Below are 18,671 nucleotides of genomic sequence, written 5' to 3' on the forward strand. Positions count from 1 at the left end.
CGTTCTTAGGTTAGTTAGGTTTAAGTAGTTCTAGGTCTAGGGGGCTGATGACCTCAGACGTTAAGTCCCACAGTGCTTAGAGCCATTTGAACCATTTTGAACCAGCGACCTACGCCAAATCATATTGCAGATACGTGGTATTAAGACCGCTAAGTTGCGTGTATTAACCGTGATGTTGTAATTCTCTCGACTGTTGGTGATTCCGAAAGACAATGCGTCAGCAACGCATAAGAGGGAAAGCATGCGTAAGTTTCTACTACATCTAACCTCAGAGTCAGAGGTGACATTTGCAGTCGGTTGTAGCTCAATACCTTACGAAGGAGATTGGGTCATGATGAGCCGCAGTGTTAGAGGGTTCACACAGAGAGCAAAAAGAACCTTCCTGTGGTAGTTAAGTCACACAGTGCTATATGTCAGGGACAGCGACTGTGTACAAATTCATAAAGACTGATTCTCCGCACTCCAGACCTTGGTAACCGTACATCTAGCAGCTATATTTGATCTTTTCACGCTGAAGAATGGTGCAAGAAACTATTATATAATTACCAATCTCCCTTCAGTGTCAAATAGACACCGTTAAACAATTTCTCGGTTACTCAGTCCTTTGAATGACGTTATCCGCGTGACGTGTTACGACATGTTGCGTAGTTATAAACCGTGACACATTAACATTTTTCTTGGTATTGCGCAAGATTGTCAGCAGAAGTGTATAGCGGCATTCGTTGAGACATACGACGAGCAACTAATAATGAGACCTGCTAGTACAGAACGGTAAATGACCCTGCTTTTATTCTCTGTATACTACTGTGTTATCTCTACAGCGGAGATCGCTCCCCGTTACTCATTCAACTCACATTCCGGGAGATAAGGGTTCAAGATCCCCGTTCCATCTCCCACATTTAGGTCTCCATGGTTTCCCTAAAACGATTAAGGTGAATGTCGCGTCCTATCTTTGTCTGTGCTTCGTCTGTAATGATATTATAGTCGACGGGTGATCAATCCATAGCTTTCTGTCCTTTTTCCTGCGTTCACAGGGCTGCTATGGATGTCTAAGACTTGTCGGCAGGATGCCAGTCGGTCTAGAGGTAAGAGCTTAGAATACTGGCGATCGATAAAGTATTCGTTATGTAATTTTGCTGGCTATGGATACAGAGAAAGATGCTTTCACATTTCATGATTACCGGGTTGAATGCCAAATTCTCCGTTAAATTTCGAACTATCAACTCAACTTTACGGCGGGAGCGAAGAAAATTGTGTCTGACGGCCTTGTTTGTCGTTTTCAAGAAGGTAGTTCATATGTCTAAACCGAGTCTGCATGCTAGTCACACTGGGCCTACACTTGGAGTTATGGTCTGGGATGCGATTTCATATGACAGCAGGAGCACTCTCGTGGTTATCCCACGCAACCTGATTGCAAATTTGTACGTCAATATGGTGATTCGACCTGTTGTGTTGCCATTCATGAATAGCATTTCAGCGGTTGTTTTCCAACATGATAACGGTCGCCCACATACCCCTGTTGTAACCCCACATGCTCAGCCGAGTAGCACCCCCTTTCATTTCCAAATGTGTACAGACACAGCAGTGCATTCACAGCCATTTTTTACAATCAGCAACACTATCCAGTACTAGAACGGTTACTTATTTGAAATTGGAGTTGCGTCCTGTCAAGGAAGCAATTTGAAGCTTCTGCAGTGCCATCACGCCCAACACAGAGAATAGAATTTTCATCTCACGTGACAGTTGTTTATAGAGAAAGGACTAAGACTGCCTTTCTGTATTCTTAACAAGATGTAACACCTTTCTCACAGAATGGTACCTTGAAGTTCGCCGTACACAGTTAAATCAGATTTTCGGCGCCTTTGCGAGCCCTCAGCAACGGAACAGAGGACATTTGCAATCATTTCTACTAATTTTCGTCTCATGCTGTCTTTGGTGATGTCATATTCTTTTAGGTCTGCTTTTCCTCGTTTTCCGTTGCAAGGGCATCCATTTGGACGAAGTTTGCACTTTCTGTCAGACGGTTTTTCCATGACATGAAATTCACATTTCAGTTTCAGCGTTTTAACTTGTGTCACTCGACTTTTATTCCAGTTTCATCTGTTCCTCCTTATTTCTAATTCTCAGTCAATAGTATCGTCTCGGATGATTTTCGGGTGGTATTACTCTCATAACGTACCTTCATGCGAGTACAAAGTAGCTGATTACAGTCACAAACTCCACTGTGGCTGGCGGGTGAAATTTGAACGAATATTCTTTAGACATAACTAGCTCTTTCCTGAATTGTACCCTCAACCCCATTCTTTTCGCAGAAGTGTCCACACTGCTTTAAATGCTGTATTGACGTCTTATAACATTTGGTGGCCGGTAGAAGAAGTTTGGGAGACAGATTTGTCTCCCTAACTTCAGCACAGGTGATGATTTACCGATGACGCATCTATTTCTGTAAAAATGTCATGACAATGTAATTCAGTGTTTAACGTTACTGCATCGTGAAGCTGCATAGGTGGAGACTTCGTCATCCAACTATAGAAAACTAATTCGAATGGTCTGCTAAACATTCATTCTGATAAAAAAGTAGAAATCAGAGCAAGAGCTTTCAGTTTATAAAAACTATACTTACAGGTATTTCCTGTGCTGCTCATCAAACATGATTAACTTTCCTGCATTAGAGGAAGGAAAAGAAACGAAAGAAGGCTATAGTTTAAGGCATCATCAACATCGAAGTCATTATGGCTGTGGCATTATTTCACTAATACGGGGATGAGAGAAGGAAGCAGCCACAACCTGTTGAAAGAAATGATTTAGCGAAACAAGGCAAAACGTAAATTTGGAGAGTCTATCTTTTAATCACTAACATGTCACGCTCATTATATGAGAGGAAGCTTCATGCACTTTGTTCCGCCACAGAGCGGCGGAGTACTGAGATTTATCACAACAAGTCTAAGAAACGTAATTCACCCTAGGAATGATTCTACTTACCTAGGAGTAATTCTGCTTACAAGACCCTCAGTCAATCAATTCTACAGAACTGCTTCCATTTGGGACACATACCAATTTGGATTAACGGCTTCAGTATCACCAATAATACAGGGAACAGCAGATATCGTCAGATCTTGTAGAAAAAATAAAGCCCATAGCAGGTGGCGTTATTGCTGAGATATGGAAGTTAGGAACAGATGAACCCTTAAAAAAATACACACATTTTAACGGTGATCTGAGGAACTGGAACGATTCCACAGGACTGGAAATGTTCACTGACCCACCGCTTATCTCTTTTGTTGTCTTCATACAAAATTCTTTCTAAGGCTCTCTTAAACGTTTTGAACAACAGACTGACCACCTGATTGGTAACTATCAGGACTCGATCGTGCGTAGAAGAGGTATGGAACATTTAAGAAGACCTATGACTGTCGATAGGCAAACTGTTTTTGACACTATACAGGGTCTAACAAAAAGGTATGGCCAAATTTTCAGGAAACATTCCTTAATCGTAGCGGAAGAAAATACACTGAGGGAAAAAAAATTCACGAAACCAAGAAGGATTTTTGCGACATAAATGGATTTTGGTAGGCGTCTTTCTGCATCTCAAAAATAATATCTGTTAAAATTTCGCTCCAGTCGCGTAAATGTAGCGCTAGTAGCGCCACTGTGAGGATGCAACTCAGGTTTGCTTTAAATACACGCTGTAACGGTTGTCAGTTACCTTTGAGACTGGACGTGATGAGTTCATGTTAGTCAAGAATCTCTTTAAGGCGACAAAGACACCTCACTTTTGAACGAGGTCGTGTAATAGGGCTATGAGAAGCTGGATGTTCCTTCTGCGATATTGCAAAAAGACTTGGCAGGAATGTAGCCCCTATATATGATTTGTGGCAGCGGTGGTCACCAGAATGATACATACCAAGAAGACCGGACTTCAGAAGGCCACGTGGAATTTTCGAGAGAGAAGACCATCGTGTTTGACGTATAGCTCTGGCGCATCGTATTGTATCAGCAGCAGCAGTTTAAGTAGCAGTTGACACCTCAGTGACACATGCAACTATTAGAAATCGGTTACTTCGACAGTTCCGAGCCAGATGCCCTTTAGCGTGTTTTCCACTGACCCAAAACCACCGCCATTTGCGACTACAGTGGTGTCAAGTGTGCGCTCATTACAGGACAGGGTGGAGGTCTGCTTTTGTTTCTGATGAAGTTGGTTCTGCGTCGGAACCAGTGTTGGTTAGAAAGAGACCAGTTGAGAGCCTGCAATTAACCTATCTGACTGCTAGACATATTGGACCTACTCCTGGACTTATGGTCTGGAGTGCGTTTTCGCATGACAGCAGGAATACTCTCATGGTTGTCCCACGCACCCTGACTGCAAATCTGTACGTCATTCTGGTGATTCGATCTGCTGTGCTGCCATTCATGAACAGCATTCCAGGTGTTATCCTCCAACAGGATAACGGTCGCCCACATACCGCTGTTGTAACCCAAAATGCTCTACAAAGTGTCGAGATATTGCCTTGGTCTGCTCGATCAACAGATCAGTCTCCAATTGAGCATACATGGGACATCATCGGAAGACAACGCCAGCGTCGCTCACATCCAGCGTTACCCGTCTCTATGTTAACAGACCAATTGCAACAGGCACTGAACTCCATCCTACAAACTGACATCCGGCACCTGTACAACACAATGCATTACCGGTTACACGCCCGCAGTCAACATTCTGGCGTTTACATCGGTTATTAATGTACCAGCATTTCACATTTGCAATGTCTTATCTCGCTCTTATTAAATTGTGATCTTGCAATGTTAATCACTCACATATGTTGCCTAGACAAATGTGTTCCCAGAATTCCATTACTCAACATTAATTATTTTTTGGTGTTGCGATTTTTTTCCGTCAGTGTACCTGGACATGGATCCCGAAACGCTTTATTTCCATGTTAGAGCTCATTTTCTACTTCTCTCCATAATCACGCTAATCACGGAAACACTCTGAAATAGAAAGTACCAGTATTAAATGTAACGGTTTCTTTCATGAAATGTTCAAAAGACCCTCTTGGTTACGGGATGAAACCCTTGCTTAAATGAACTGTTCAAAGTGCCCTCGGTCAGCAAAGATACATGTATCAAACCGCTGTCGCATTGAGTCCCTGATGCGCTGAGATATCCCTGGGGAACACGTCATCAACAACGATTTTCTGTCAGCGTTTGAGCCACCATTGTTGGTGACTGTTAAGCCCTTAAGCTCTTCCACACAGGTTCAACGATGTAATTTACCATGTTTTCCTAGAGAATACTCTACCTCTTCTGCTGCTCTCAAAAAATGGTTCAAATGGCTCTGAGCACTATGGGACTCAACTGCTGAGGTTATTAGTCCCCTAGAACTTAGAACTAGTTAAACCTAACTAACCTAAGGACATCACAAACATCCATGCCCGAGGCAGGATTCGAACCTGCGACCGTAGCGGTCTTGCGGTTCCAGACTGCAGCGCCTTTAACCGCACGGCCACTTCGGCCGGCTTGCTGCTCTCATGCTCATAAATTAAGGATAATGCTGATACATGGTGAAACAACGCTCTGGTGGGCGGTTTGTGGGTTTAAATCACCTCGGAGTAGGACCATGCGGTGCATTTGACCTGCAGTCGTCGCACGATGGCGCTGGCAGCAGTCCACATACGAAGAGGTGTGTTGGTGCATGTCAGACTGTGGTGCAGCGAGTAAGTGTGCAGACGTTTTCAGACGTGCTAATGGTGACCGTGTGTTGAAAATGGCTCAAAGAACACATATTGATGACGTTATGAGGGGTTGAACACTAGGGCGACTGGAGGCTGGTCAAACACAGCAGGTCATAGCACGGGCCCTCCGTGTGCCACGAAGTGTGATCTCAAGATTATGGCAACGATTCCAGCAGACAGGAAACGTGTCCAGGTGCTACAGTACGGAACGTCCACAGTGTACAACACCACAAAAAGACCGATATCTCACCAGCAGTGTCCGCAGACGGCCACGGAGTACTGCAGGTGACCTTGCTCGGGACCTTACCGCAGACACTGGAACAGTTGTCTCCAGATACACAGTCTACAGACGACTGAACATACATGGTTTATTCGTCCGGAGATCTGCAAGGTGCATTCCACTGACCCCTGCTCACAGGAGAGCCCGTAAAGCCTGGTGTCAAGAACACAGTACATGGTCATTGGAAGTTATATTCACGGACGATCCCAGAACTGCTGAACAGTGATTCTCGCCTGGTTTTCATCTGGCGTGAACCAGGAACCAGATACCAACCCCTTGAAAGGTCCTGTATGGAGGTCGTGGTTTGATGGTGTGGGGTAGGATTATGATTGGTGCACGTACACACCTGCACGTCTTTGACAGAGGAATTGTAACTGGTCAGGTGTATCAGGACGTCATTTTGCACCAGTATCTCCGCCTTTTCAGGGGTGCAGTCGGTCCCACCTTCCTCCTGATGGATGATAACGCACGGCCCCACCGAGCTGCCATAGTGGAGGAGTACCTTGAAACAGAAGATATCAGGCGAATGGAGTAGCCTGCCTGTTCTCCAGACCTAAACCTCATCGAGCATGTCTGGGATGCTCTCGGTCGACGTATCGCTGCACGTCTTCAAACTCCTACGACACTTCAGGAGGTCCAACAGGCACTGGTGCAAGAATGAGAGGGTATGCGCCAGCAGCTGCTCGACCACCTGATCCAGAGTATGCCAACCCGTTGTGCGGCCTGTGTACGTGTGCAAGGTGATAATATCCCATATTGATGTCGGGGTACATGCGCAGGAAACAGTAGCGTTTTGTAGCACGTGTGTTTCGGGACGGTTTACTCAACTTATCACCAATACGGTGGACTTACAGATGTGTGTGGTGTGTGTTCCCTATGTGCCTATGTTATTAGCGCCAGTTTTGTGGAGTGCCACGTTGTGTAGCACCACATTCTGCAATTATTCTTAATTTATGAGCATGAGTGTAGAATACGTGCCTTTGCGAGTGCGACAAAACATGTACTTCCTGCACGATGGAGCTCCTCCTCCCTTCAGTGTTAATTTTCGGTCTTCTAAATAACAGATTCCGTGACAGATAGATAGGTAGATGTGGAGCAGTTCCTTGTCCTCCATGCTCTTCGGACGTAAACGCACTAGACTTTTATTTGTGAAGGTATTTGAAAGCTCCTGTGTGCGGAACCCAGGTACAAGAAATAAAGAGTCTTCGTGCCTGTATTGTGGAAGGTTGTAAAGCGATAAGCATTTCTCCAGAGATGCATCAGCGCATCAGGGATTCAGTGCGACGGCGGGCCGATGAATGTATCCTTGTTACAGAGAGAATTCCGAACATTTGAAAGAGTTTGATGCAGTAACCAAGAGGGTAGTTTGAACATTTTTCTTAGAAAACATTTCATCTAATGCTGGTAGATTCTTTTGCTCTGTTTCTCATGATTAATGATGTTATGGAGACAAGTAGAAAATCAGCTCTAAAATGGAAATAAAGAGTTTTTCGGGCCAGTATCCGTAAAACATGTTTTCTACCTGTACATGTGAAGTAGGTTTCCTGAAAGTTTGGCTATACCTTTTTGTTACCCGCTTTAGAGGAGCTCAGAGTGGACAGGAAGATCAGAGAACCTACCAGACTCTTACAAACGGAACATAAAAAACAAAGTTTATTGGTGAAGTCTGACAAGGGAAGGTCACGTTAGTTGTCACGGAGAATAGAAATAAACTAGTTCTGTTTTGTTACTGACTAGAAAAAAAGCTCTTTGTGAAGTTTTAGCTGCCATGCTGCAACGGTAATGACAATTCGCGACGACACGCTTCTCCAGTTTAATCAAATTTTATATATATTGACTCAAGCGGCGAACGAAAATTTGGACCAAAGCCGGAAGTCGAACTTGTGCAAATTTTCACTCGCCGCCTCAGTCTATATACATAAAATCATATCTGTATGAGACCAGTAAAGTCTCTGAAATTGTGTCATTTCATTTTTACATAATCAAATTTGCATTTTTTCAACGTGGTTACACCAAAGGCTTTCCTTGTGTATTTAAAAGATTCTTGGAATACTGCTTCGAAGTAGGATTAACGGAAGAGTGTTTCCATGAGAACTGTGACCAACCTGCTTTCATCAAATGTGCACTCTGCGAGAAATGTCTATACATTGACCATGCTGTTATTCCTGACTTACATATTTCTTTCCTCTGATAGTGTAGTCAAGTGATTAACTCTGTTTTAGAGTTACCACGTCATATTATTGACTATCTGTCTCAAATAATGCATTTGCGTGATAAATCATTCATACTTGCAGTATTCTCACCGTAACTTTGACGACTGATATCTCCTGATCTAATAGTCAATAGCAGCTACAATTTTCATGGTGTATGTATACTATGTTGTTCTATCCTATGTAAGAGGATGGGAAAGAGATATGATATTGAAGGTATAATCGACGGAAATTTTGGACTCGAAATCAATGCTAATTGTTGAGCTCTTGATGATGATTTAGTTGTAACTACCAGGGCTAGGAGGGAAACTAAATATAACACAGAAAAACTACACAAGGTTAGTGGCCATGGCAATTGTCTCCAGACATGTTGTGAGGAAATCCACTACATGGAAAATCTGCATCAAAGCGACAGGTACGTTCTACTAATGATGAATAATATAATATGATTTTACAGATATCTTTCTTCAGAGACTTCGAAAGGCATTCGTAATAACGTGGATGGTTGCCTGCCGTTTTTAGACATCTTGGTGTGACGTAAGAGTGATGGCACCATTGCCAATTCAGTGTTTAGAAAGGCTACTTACACTGTCCTTTATTTACATCCACTAGTTGTCACCATCCTGCACAAAACGATCGGCGTTCCACCGAGCTCATGCCACATCTCAGATGCCAGTAGCGTGCAAACGGAATTGGAACACCTGCAAACTGTGTTCCTGAACAACGGATATTTGTCCCAAGAAGTGCAGAGAGAGCTACAGGCGTACACGGGATGAACAAGGATGAGGATAAGGCCTTCAAAACGACTGCTTGTCTACCATATATCGGAAATGTTGCAGTTAAGATAGGCGGAATATTAAGAAGACAAAAAGTTTAAGTTATCTTTCGACTTCCTTCCAAAATATCAGCGCTTCTGGGATTTGTTAAGGACGATTTAGAGTTGAGCAATGCAAATGTTTACAGGATTCTGTGTGAATAGCAAATATTACAAAGGGCAAACGACGCACACTGTGCAGGATCGCATTATAGAACATCAGCGGCATACTCGCTTCCTCCAAGAAAATAATTCCTCTATCGCTGAATACTGTATTGCTACTGGTCATTCGATGAAACATAATGAAACAAAAATTGTGACCCGTACGTCAAACTTTTGGAGCTCAGTCGTCGGTGAATCTCTGGCAATACAACTGTGTGAATCTCTTACGAATCGAGACGGCGGTTTCCAGTTAAATTCTGCATAGGAGCCGCTTATAGAAAACATTCGTGCTCCGCGTGGTCGGCGTTGTCCTCCGGTCTTAACCGTGCGAAGAGGCGGGCGCGCAGACAAGCAGAAGCGCGTGTGCTCCAGCAACGCATGCGCAGTGCCAATTAGGATACCACGCATGTGCCTGAGTCAGTATTCACCTGAAGATGACAAAAAGACTCTGCACCAAAATATCGTACCAGCAAGTTACAGACATCTGACAGTTCTCCCGAAATTTTGTAGAACAACGTGGAACCACTTTAACAAAAATATTTGAAACAAAAGGTCAAATGTTTTGTGAAATGATTTCAGGAAAAGTAAGAAACAAAATAAATCAGATAAATATTTGACTCACCTCTGAATGATGCTCGAAACCACGTACAGCAAATGAGGTGCGTCAAATCTGTCTTTAATTTTCGTATTTTTAGACAAATCATTTCACAAAATATTTGACCGTTTCTTCAATTTATTTTTATTTTTAAGTCTTCTTCAGAAAGCTTGACATACACGTATAATAAGAACGGTAATTCCACAATTTCTACGCCAATCTCACTTTTTGTGCGCAAAATAACTAGACCTCGAAGAAATGAACTTTTTGGTACTTTATCCATATAGCTGTTCGTGAAATATTTCAAAATCAATAATCAAGTTTTTTCCCGATCACTATCTCACCCAGGTCACTGCGATATCCCATTTTTCCATTTCCTACTCTTCGTTTGACTATGAAACATCGGACAAAAATTTTCCCTCAGATCACTAATTTAATTTTCCTAATTACACTGATTTCTTCCAAGCAGGTAAAACTTCATTCTGCAAAACTGTACCTGACGCTGGTCAATTTGATACTCCATTAGTTCATTTCCGATTCTCCTTTTGGCTATGAAAATTCGGAGAAAAATCTGCTGTGTAATTTTCCCTCAAATCGTTAATTAAGTTCCATTAATTTCTCTGATTTTTTCAAGCCGTTATATCTTCCTTTGCAAAACTATACATCACTATGATCAATTTGATATCCCCATTAGACCGTTTCCCACTCTTAGTTTGGCTATGCAGATTCGGGAAATAATTCATCTTGTAATTTCTAGGAAGTCTTGTTTTCGCTACGCTCAAATATTTCACCAAAAAACTAATGCCGCACAAAGCGGAATTATCACAAGACAAGAAATTTCTTTTCCCGGAAGCACTCTCTCAATCAGAGACTATTTGCTGAATGGACATCAAAAGACTACTCGACATTATTAACGCAAATCGGCTGGTTAGGGGAAACTAGGCAAGATTCAGAAGGCATGAACATCATACAAAAAGATATAACAAATCGTCTACCCTTTCCAAGATTAATAACCAAGCACGGACTCACGGAGAAGCTTTAGTAGAAGACTGGCAAGAAATAATCAGGAGAATGAAAGCAAGAAATAGTGAAAGTACGAAGAGATATCGGACGACAAGAGAAAAGAAAACATTAAGTTTAAATGTCCTTGGAAAGTGATAAAGACGAAGATAGAAGAAGAAGAAGAAGAAGAAGAAGAAGAAGAAGAAAGGGATGAGAATCAAACAAGAGAAGAGCTGCACACTTCACCATGGAAATTCTCTACAAACTCTTATGAGGGACGCATCAAGAAAGAATTTAAACAATGCAGAGGACCTAGCTCTAAAAATTTCGAGGGTACACATTCTAGTACGAATCACATTAGCATATTACTTCATTAAACTTGCATCTCACCTAATGACTCCGAAGTAAAATTTAGAAAATTTAGTGTGTAGGGAGGACCAGGGCACGTTTACGCACGGGGCACGTCTAAGCAAAGCACTTTTCTCGGGAATCATTGTTGCTAGAGCGCTACCGACAATGGAAGATTAGAGCTATCATCTAGTGAGGTCCCCCACAAACTTCACGTCACCAGTTGAGTGAACGTCTTTGAGCGAAGAACACGTTATTTATGTTTTTGTGCAAGGTGAATAATTCTGTTACTCATATGTCGAAGCACGTAGGGAGGCTACCCTCTAGATTTGAGAATAGGTAAACATAGGCAACGTCCGCGCCGCAGTGGATACACCGGTTCCCGTCAGATCACCGAAGTTAAGCGCTGTCGGGTGTGGCCGGCACTTGGATGGGTGACCATCTGGGCCGCCATGCGCTGTTGCCGTTTTTCGGGGTGCACTCAGCCTCGTGATGCCAACTGAGGAGCTACTCGACGGAATAGTAGCGGCTCCGGTCAAAGAAAACCGTCGTAACGAGCGAGAGAGCGGTGTGCTGACCATACGCCCCTCCTATCCGCACCCTAAGCGAGGATTACACGGCGGTCGGATGGTCCCGATCGGCCACTTGTAGCCTGAAGACGGAGTGCTCCTGCTGCCTGCTAAATATATGTCCGTTTACAGGAGATGATTCTACTTTACAAGGTACATTTCTATAATCTCAAAACCAGAAAGTTATAACCGCACTTCTGAAACTAATTCAAACAAGATGATGGGGCACGTTTAATCAATTTAGTTGCGCCGCATCTGTGCACTATTTTGCATTGCGTAAATGTGCTCCTGCATATGTTTGACTATGTAACCGACTTGTCTTTAATATATTTCACAGATCTTTTTTCTTTGGTGCAGTGTAATTATTTGTAATCTGACGTTATAAATTTCTCTGAATCTCATGAGTTTCTTGCGTTATTAGGTGGTGATAAACTACAAACCAAGATCTAACAGATGCAAGCTTGATTCGAAAATACTGACAACTGCCGTCCTTTTACTGAAGTGAAGACAAAGTTCGATAAGGGGGGCTGCGAAAGACTTAGGCTTGAATGACAAAGCGATAGGCAATTACTGTAAGAAATTGACAAGCCTGAATGAAGAAGAGTTGAAAAGTAACATCGAGTTGGAAAATGTAGGGAAGAGAAAAACTAATTTAAAACTCCAAGAATTTGTAATAAAAAATGGTTCAAATGGCTCTGAGCACTATGGGACTCAACTTCTGAGGTCATTAGTCTCCTAGAACTTGGAACTAGTTAAACCTAACTAACCTAAGGACATCACACACATCCATGCCCGAGGCAGGATTCGAACCTGCGACCGTAGCGGTCTCGCGGTTCCAGACTGCAGCGCCTAGATCCGCACGGCCACTTCGCCCGGCGAATTTGTAATACATAGGAGACGTAACTGAATTTTTATGATCTTTAGTCGTAAGCAACGTATTCGTTTTACAAAGTCCTTTCTGTATTCTCTGCAACATAACTAAAAATTTCTGGTCTAACAGACTATTGATGCTGCACCGGACGATGAGGTAGCTCGTAATGACACCTGCACGAGATAATGTACCACCATTGGAAGATCCAATCGTCATAGAGGAAGAGCCAGACCAAGACGCGGCACAAGCACCAAAAGTAATAGCAGATAAAGAGGCAGCAGCAGTTCAAAAGCTGCCTCTGTATGGATAGAAAAATCAACAGGTAAGGGGGAACCATTTTTAACGATTAAGTATGGAGGTGAATGCAGTGGGAGCAAATGAGGGTAGGCCTGGGTATAGTGGTTGGCGGTGGGTAATAGGATCATGCTAGAAGATAATTTGCTTACCAAATTTCAATAAAATAGAAGATAATTTGCTTACCAAATTTCAATAAAATTCTCATGTGTACATAAAATGAATAAAAATTCAAATGCTAATTATTTTTGGGTTTATCTTTGTATTTAGTTCTACTGAGCAAGAGAAATTGCCAGCTGAATGCCTCCTGAAAGCTTCCGATATATATTTTGGTCCCTCCCCCAACGAAGTAAGATGGTTTGCTTACACTTACGCCGACGTTTGCACCGTACAATACCCCAAGTTTGGATTGACAGTGAGACTGCAGGATCTGACTGGTTCACTGGTTTCTTAAAACGACAAACAATCTCTTATTTAAGTCTCCTCAAACTTCCAGCTCAAGTCGCTCCACAAGTTTCAGCAGGAAAAAAAAAGTGAAAGCACTTTTGAATAAGCTCACAACCTTCTCAAATGGCTTGAAATAGGCCCTGCCCTCATTTGTGACGTCAACCAAGCAGGAATAACGACTGTGAGCAAGTCTAACAACGTCACAAATTTCAAACAAACTGGGAAAATGACGTCTACTGCGAGGGGAGCTCTGGTAACCATGGGCCACTCAGTGAGCGCTGCCGAACTTTTATTTCCTCTTTTATTATATTCCTTAGAGTTCACTTTAAGGAAACTTTCTAAGGGATGGCGTAATATACAGTGATAGCAAAGCCAATCCGTCTCGATGGACAACTGAAACTACTTTTTTAAAATCTGCCGAACAGTTTCTATCACACGTGAGGTGTTTGGCCTCAAAACCATGCATACTGATTTTAAATAATTTCGAGTCGCACATGTCAGGAGCAGTATTAGAGTATTTTAAGGCCAGTGGTGCAATCATTCTGTCATTCCTGTGCCACTGCAGCCGCAAACTGCCGCTTCTAGACCTTTGTAGAAAATTAATACTGCATGGGAGACATGGACAGCTGCTAACAGATAACCTGTGACGATTCATGGCATTCCTTCAATTTTGGCGTCAGCCCTGCCTCTGGCAGCAACTCCAGCAAACACAATAGCTGGATTTAGAGTGAAAGGAATCTCAGCATTGAATAAATTTGTTTTTAACGATTCGCATTTCACACCATTCCGTGTTACTTACAGACCAGCCCAAACATCGATTAGAGGTCTAAAAAATCCATTGATGATAACACTACAACCTCTTCCAATAATCACGCTCTTTGTAGGGCAGTTGGCGGCCGAAGTGGCCGTGCGGTTACAGGCGCTGCAGTCTGGAACCGCAAGACCGCTACGGTCGCAGGTTCGAATCCTGCCTCGGGCATGGATGTTTGTGGTGTCCTTAGGTTAGTTAGGTTTAACTAGTTCTAAGTTCTAGGGGACTAATGACCTCAGCAGTTGAGTCCCATAGTGCTCAGAGCCATTTGAACCATTTGATTTTGTAGGGCAGTTGGAGCGACTGTAATCCAGATGCCAAACACGACCCTCTGTGTGTTTATACATCATCTCGGGGGGATTAAACAAGCCTTGAGCATTTAAGACCGTTCCAAAAAAACTCGAACAAGACATGAGACCAATAAGGGGAAGAAAAATAGGAAATCAGCCATTCTAACTTATACTCAGTCAAGGAAAATTTAAGACAGCAACAGCTGCAAACGTTAAGGCAAGAAAGAGGCACATGAGGAGAAAAGGAAGACTTCGTAATAAAAGAGCTATTTGAATCCAATGAATCTGAAGCAGAAAGAGTTAATTCTATGAGAGCAAGAACTGGTAACGGCAAGAAATTTCTAAAATCAAGAACAAGGGAAAATGTGGATGCGCCTACTGCTGATGAAGGGGATGAATATTGCCTTTGTATTTACTGTTTGAAACGATACAACCAGTCAAAAACAAATCAAGAATGGGTCCAGTACCTTAGATATAATAGGTGACCTCACGAGGATTGTGCCACAGGGGACACACTATTTTTTGGGTACATAAATGCAACTCGGTTAGTGATGATGAATAGACTTTCAATTAAGATCGAAACTTCTATTATACCATATCATGCTAACAGGTGGAAGTTCAAAATTGTATTTGCTGCTAGTAAAATTGTTGTGTTTTACCACGTTATTTGGTATAAGGAACCCATAATTTTGTTTACTGCGAATAAAACATTTTTAAGCGTTTTGTACCGTGTTTTGTTTACTCATTATCGTATCCACGATATGTGCAAACGTGCCCCCAGAGGTGCGTAGATCTGTCCCATTCCCGGGGCACGTTTACACACTCGACTTGAGACTATACAAAATTGTAAATGTAATTTTGAGTTAGAAATGTATAACCATGTTACACTTTAATATTGTTAATTTTCAGTTCAATAAAACGAACCAAGAAATTTTTAAAAATTCAGAAAAGAAATACGCGTAAATGTACCCTAGCCTTCCCTACTAAGGGATTTCCGCAGTTTTTCGTGTCGTATAACATGCGCGATTACAACACGAAGAGAGAAAGATTATCCTCGTGCTCTCCACCACACGTCGTACGGATTACGAAGTACAGGTGCAGTTTTAAAGGTAGATTGATAAGTAAGATTTATGTTCCGAAGTTGCGCTGCCTGACAAAAAAGTGAAGACTTAAAAATAACTTGGCAATATGAATCCAATTATCAGTATGACTTTGCACCCCCGCTGGTCTGTAGACATGCATTGATTCGGTCGAGAAGGGTGTCATAAGCCCGTTGTATCATATCCTGTGGCAAGCTAAGCTGGCTCACAACGGTTGTAAGAGCTCCTCGATACTGACAGTGGGACGGAGATGACGCCACAGTTGGTCCCACGCATGTTGTATTGGAGACACATTTGGGGATCTTTCTGGCCACAGTGTTGCCTCAAAATCACGCAAACAATTCATAGACACACGAGCCAAGTGTGCACAAGCCTTAGTCCTGTTGAAATAGTGGCTCCACGATACTGTCGCACGAGAGGTAACACATAATGATGCAGTATGTCCGAGGCCTACCGTCGTGTCGTCAGAGTCCCCTCAGTCAGTACTCTCTGTCACCTGAAGACATATTCGATGGCTCCCCCTATCATAACAGCAGGCGTAACATCATTGTGCCTCTCCAGAGCATTAGAAGAATGGAAGCTCTCCCATGTCGCACCTTACACGCCAACGATGGTCATCCCCAATAGTGCAGTACCGTGACGCCATAAATGAGTGGTCCATCTTTCCTGGTCAGGGCGCCACTACAGCCTATGCACGGGACGGTGATTCCCTGGTACCAATGCTGCTAGCATCCGATCAATGGTGAACGGAGTCCAGTACTTCTTTTCGGATGGCAGCTGCAGATGGGAAGGGGTTACGATGTGCTTGTTGCGCAGTATGGTGATCGATCCTCCCTTGTAGTGGTCGACGAGTAAGTCTGCCCTCGCATTCCCTTGTAGTCCAATATTACATCAGAATGCCGCATAAATCCGTACGTTGTACGACTCGACCAGCCGGCCGAACGGAGGCCTACAAGAGGCCTCTTTTTTATTTATTTATTGTTCCGTGGGACCAAATTAAGGAGAAGTCTCCATGGTCATGAAACGATTCAATACATGAAATTATAACACGATATTAGAAACAGATAAAATTAAATATAAAAAAACATATTCAGGTGACAAGTCGTAAGTTTAAATAAAGAAAATCAACAATGTAACACTGGAATTTGCTTAATTTTTTAGCTCTTCCAGGAGCTCCTCGACAGAATAGAAGTAGTGAGCCATGAGGAAACTCTTCAGTTTAGACTTAAAAGAGTTTGGGCTACTGCTAAGATTTTTGAGTTCTTGTGGTAGCTTATTGAAAATGGATGCAGCAGAATGCTGCACTCCTTTCTGCACAAGAGTCAAGGAAGTGCATTACACATGCAGATTGGATTTCTGCCTAGTATTAACTGAGTGAAAGCTGCTAACTCTTGGGAATAGGCTAATATTGCTAACAACAAACGACATTAAAGAAAATATGTACTGTGAGGGCAATGTCAGAATTCCCAGACTATTGAATAGGGGTCGACAAGAGGTTCTCGAACTTACACCACACATAGCTCGAACAGCCCGGTTTTGAGCCAAAAATACCCTTTTTGAATCAGAAGAATTGCCCCAATAAATAATACCATACTACATAAGCGTATGAAAATATGCGAAGTAGACTACTTTTCGTGTTGAAGTGTCACTTATTTCAGATACTGTTCTAATGGTAAATAAAGCAGCATTTAGTTTCTGAACAAGATCCTGGACATGGGCCTTCCACAGCAGCTTACCATCTATCCGAACGCCTAGGAACTTGAACTGTTCCGTCTCGCTTATAATATGCCCATTCTGTCTGATCAAAACATCGGTTCTTGTTGAATTGTGAGTCAGAAACTGTAAAAACTGAGTCTTACTGTGATTTAGCATCAAATTATTTTCCACAATCCACGAACTTATTTCATGAACTACATTATTTGATACTGTTTCAATATTATACACAAGATCCTTCACTATCAAGCTGGTGTCATCAGCAAACAGAAATATTTTTGAATCACCTGTAATACTAGAAGGCATATCATTTATATAAATAAGAAACAGCAGTGGCCCCAGCACCGACCCTTGGGGAACGCCCCACTTAACAGTGCCTCCATTGGGACTGAACATCACCACCACTCTCAATATTACGGAGAATTACCTTCTGCTTTCTGTTCTTAAAGTAAGAGGCGAACCAATTGTAAGCTACTCCCCTTACTCCATAATGGTTCAACTTCTGCAGTAATATTTTGTGGTCAACACAGTCAAAAGCCTTCGTTAAATCAAAGAAAACACCTAGCGTTCGCAACCTTTTATTTAATCCGTCCAAAATCTCACAGAGAAAAGAGAATATAGCATTTTCAGTTGTTAAACCATCTCTAAAACCAAACTGAACATTTGACAGCAAATTATGTGAATTTAAATGCTCCAGTAACCTTGTATATACAACCTTCTCGATAACTTTAGCAAACACCGATGGCATAGAAATAGGTCTAAAATTGTCAACATTATCAATGTCTCCCTTTTTATAAAGTGCCTTCACTACCGAGTACTTTAATCGGTCAGGCAACCGACCACTCCTAAAGGAAAAGTTACAGATATGGCTAAGTACTGGGCTAACATACATAGAACAATACTTCAGGATTCTGCTAGATACCCCGTCATATCCATGAGAGTTCTTGGGCTTTAGTGATTTAATTATTAACTCAATCTCCCTCTTGTCAGTATCATGGAGGAGCATTTCAGGTAACAGTCTCAGAACACTTTTTTTAAGAGCGGTATATGATTCCCTGTTGGGACTAGGTTTCTATTTAGTTCACCTGCTATATTCAGAAAGTGATTATTAAATACCGTACATATATGCGACTTATCAGTAACACGGGCATTCCCACTACGCACTGATTCTATATCCTCGACCTGTCTCTGCAGACCAGCCACTTCCTTTACGACTGACCATATGGTTTTAAGGGGCTCCGGAACGCCCTATACTTGCAATGTTAAAATAACGCTTATAAATTACATCTTTCCTCACAAAGTATTTGAGGTAGGAAGTTGAACTTTTTACAGTTTATTTATTGGAATATGGGCTACAACTTAACACAGGGATTTTACAAAATTTTAGTTCAGTTATTAAAGATGATTTTTTTTCAATTGTAATGAAAATTCACAAC

At 42.2% G+C, this 18,671-nt stretch overlaps 1 protein-coding gene and 1 pseudogene across 1 annotated transcript in view; one reads left to right on the forward strand and one right to left on the reverse strand.

The window, feature by feature from the left end:
- LOC126249081 (mucin-17-like) overlaps positions 1–18,671 on the reverse strand; it is a 267,758-nt gene that overhangs the window by 76,475 nt on the left and 172,612 nt on the right. The gene's annotated exons all lie outside the window — the stretch shown is intronic.
- LOC126250487 (5S ribosomal RNA) lies at positions 11,489–11,606 on the forward strand (annotated as a pseudogene).

Source organism: Schistocerca nitens, chromosome 3 (genome assembly GCF_023898315.1).
Source record: "Schistocerca nitens isolate TAMUIC-IGC-003100 chromosome 3, iqSchNite1.1, whole genome shotgun sequence".
NCBI lineage: Eukaryota > Metazoa > Arthropoda > Insecta > Orthoptera > Acrididae > Schistocerca > Schistocerca nitens.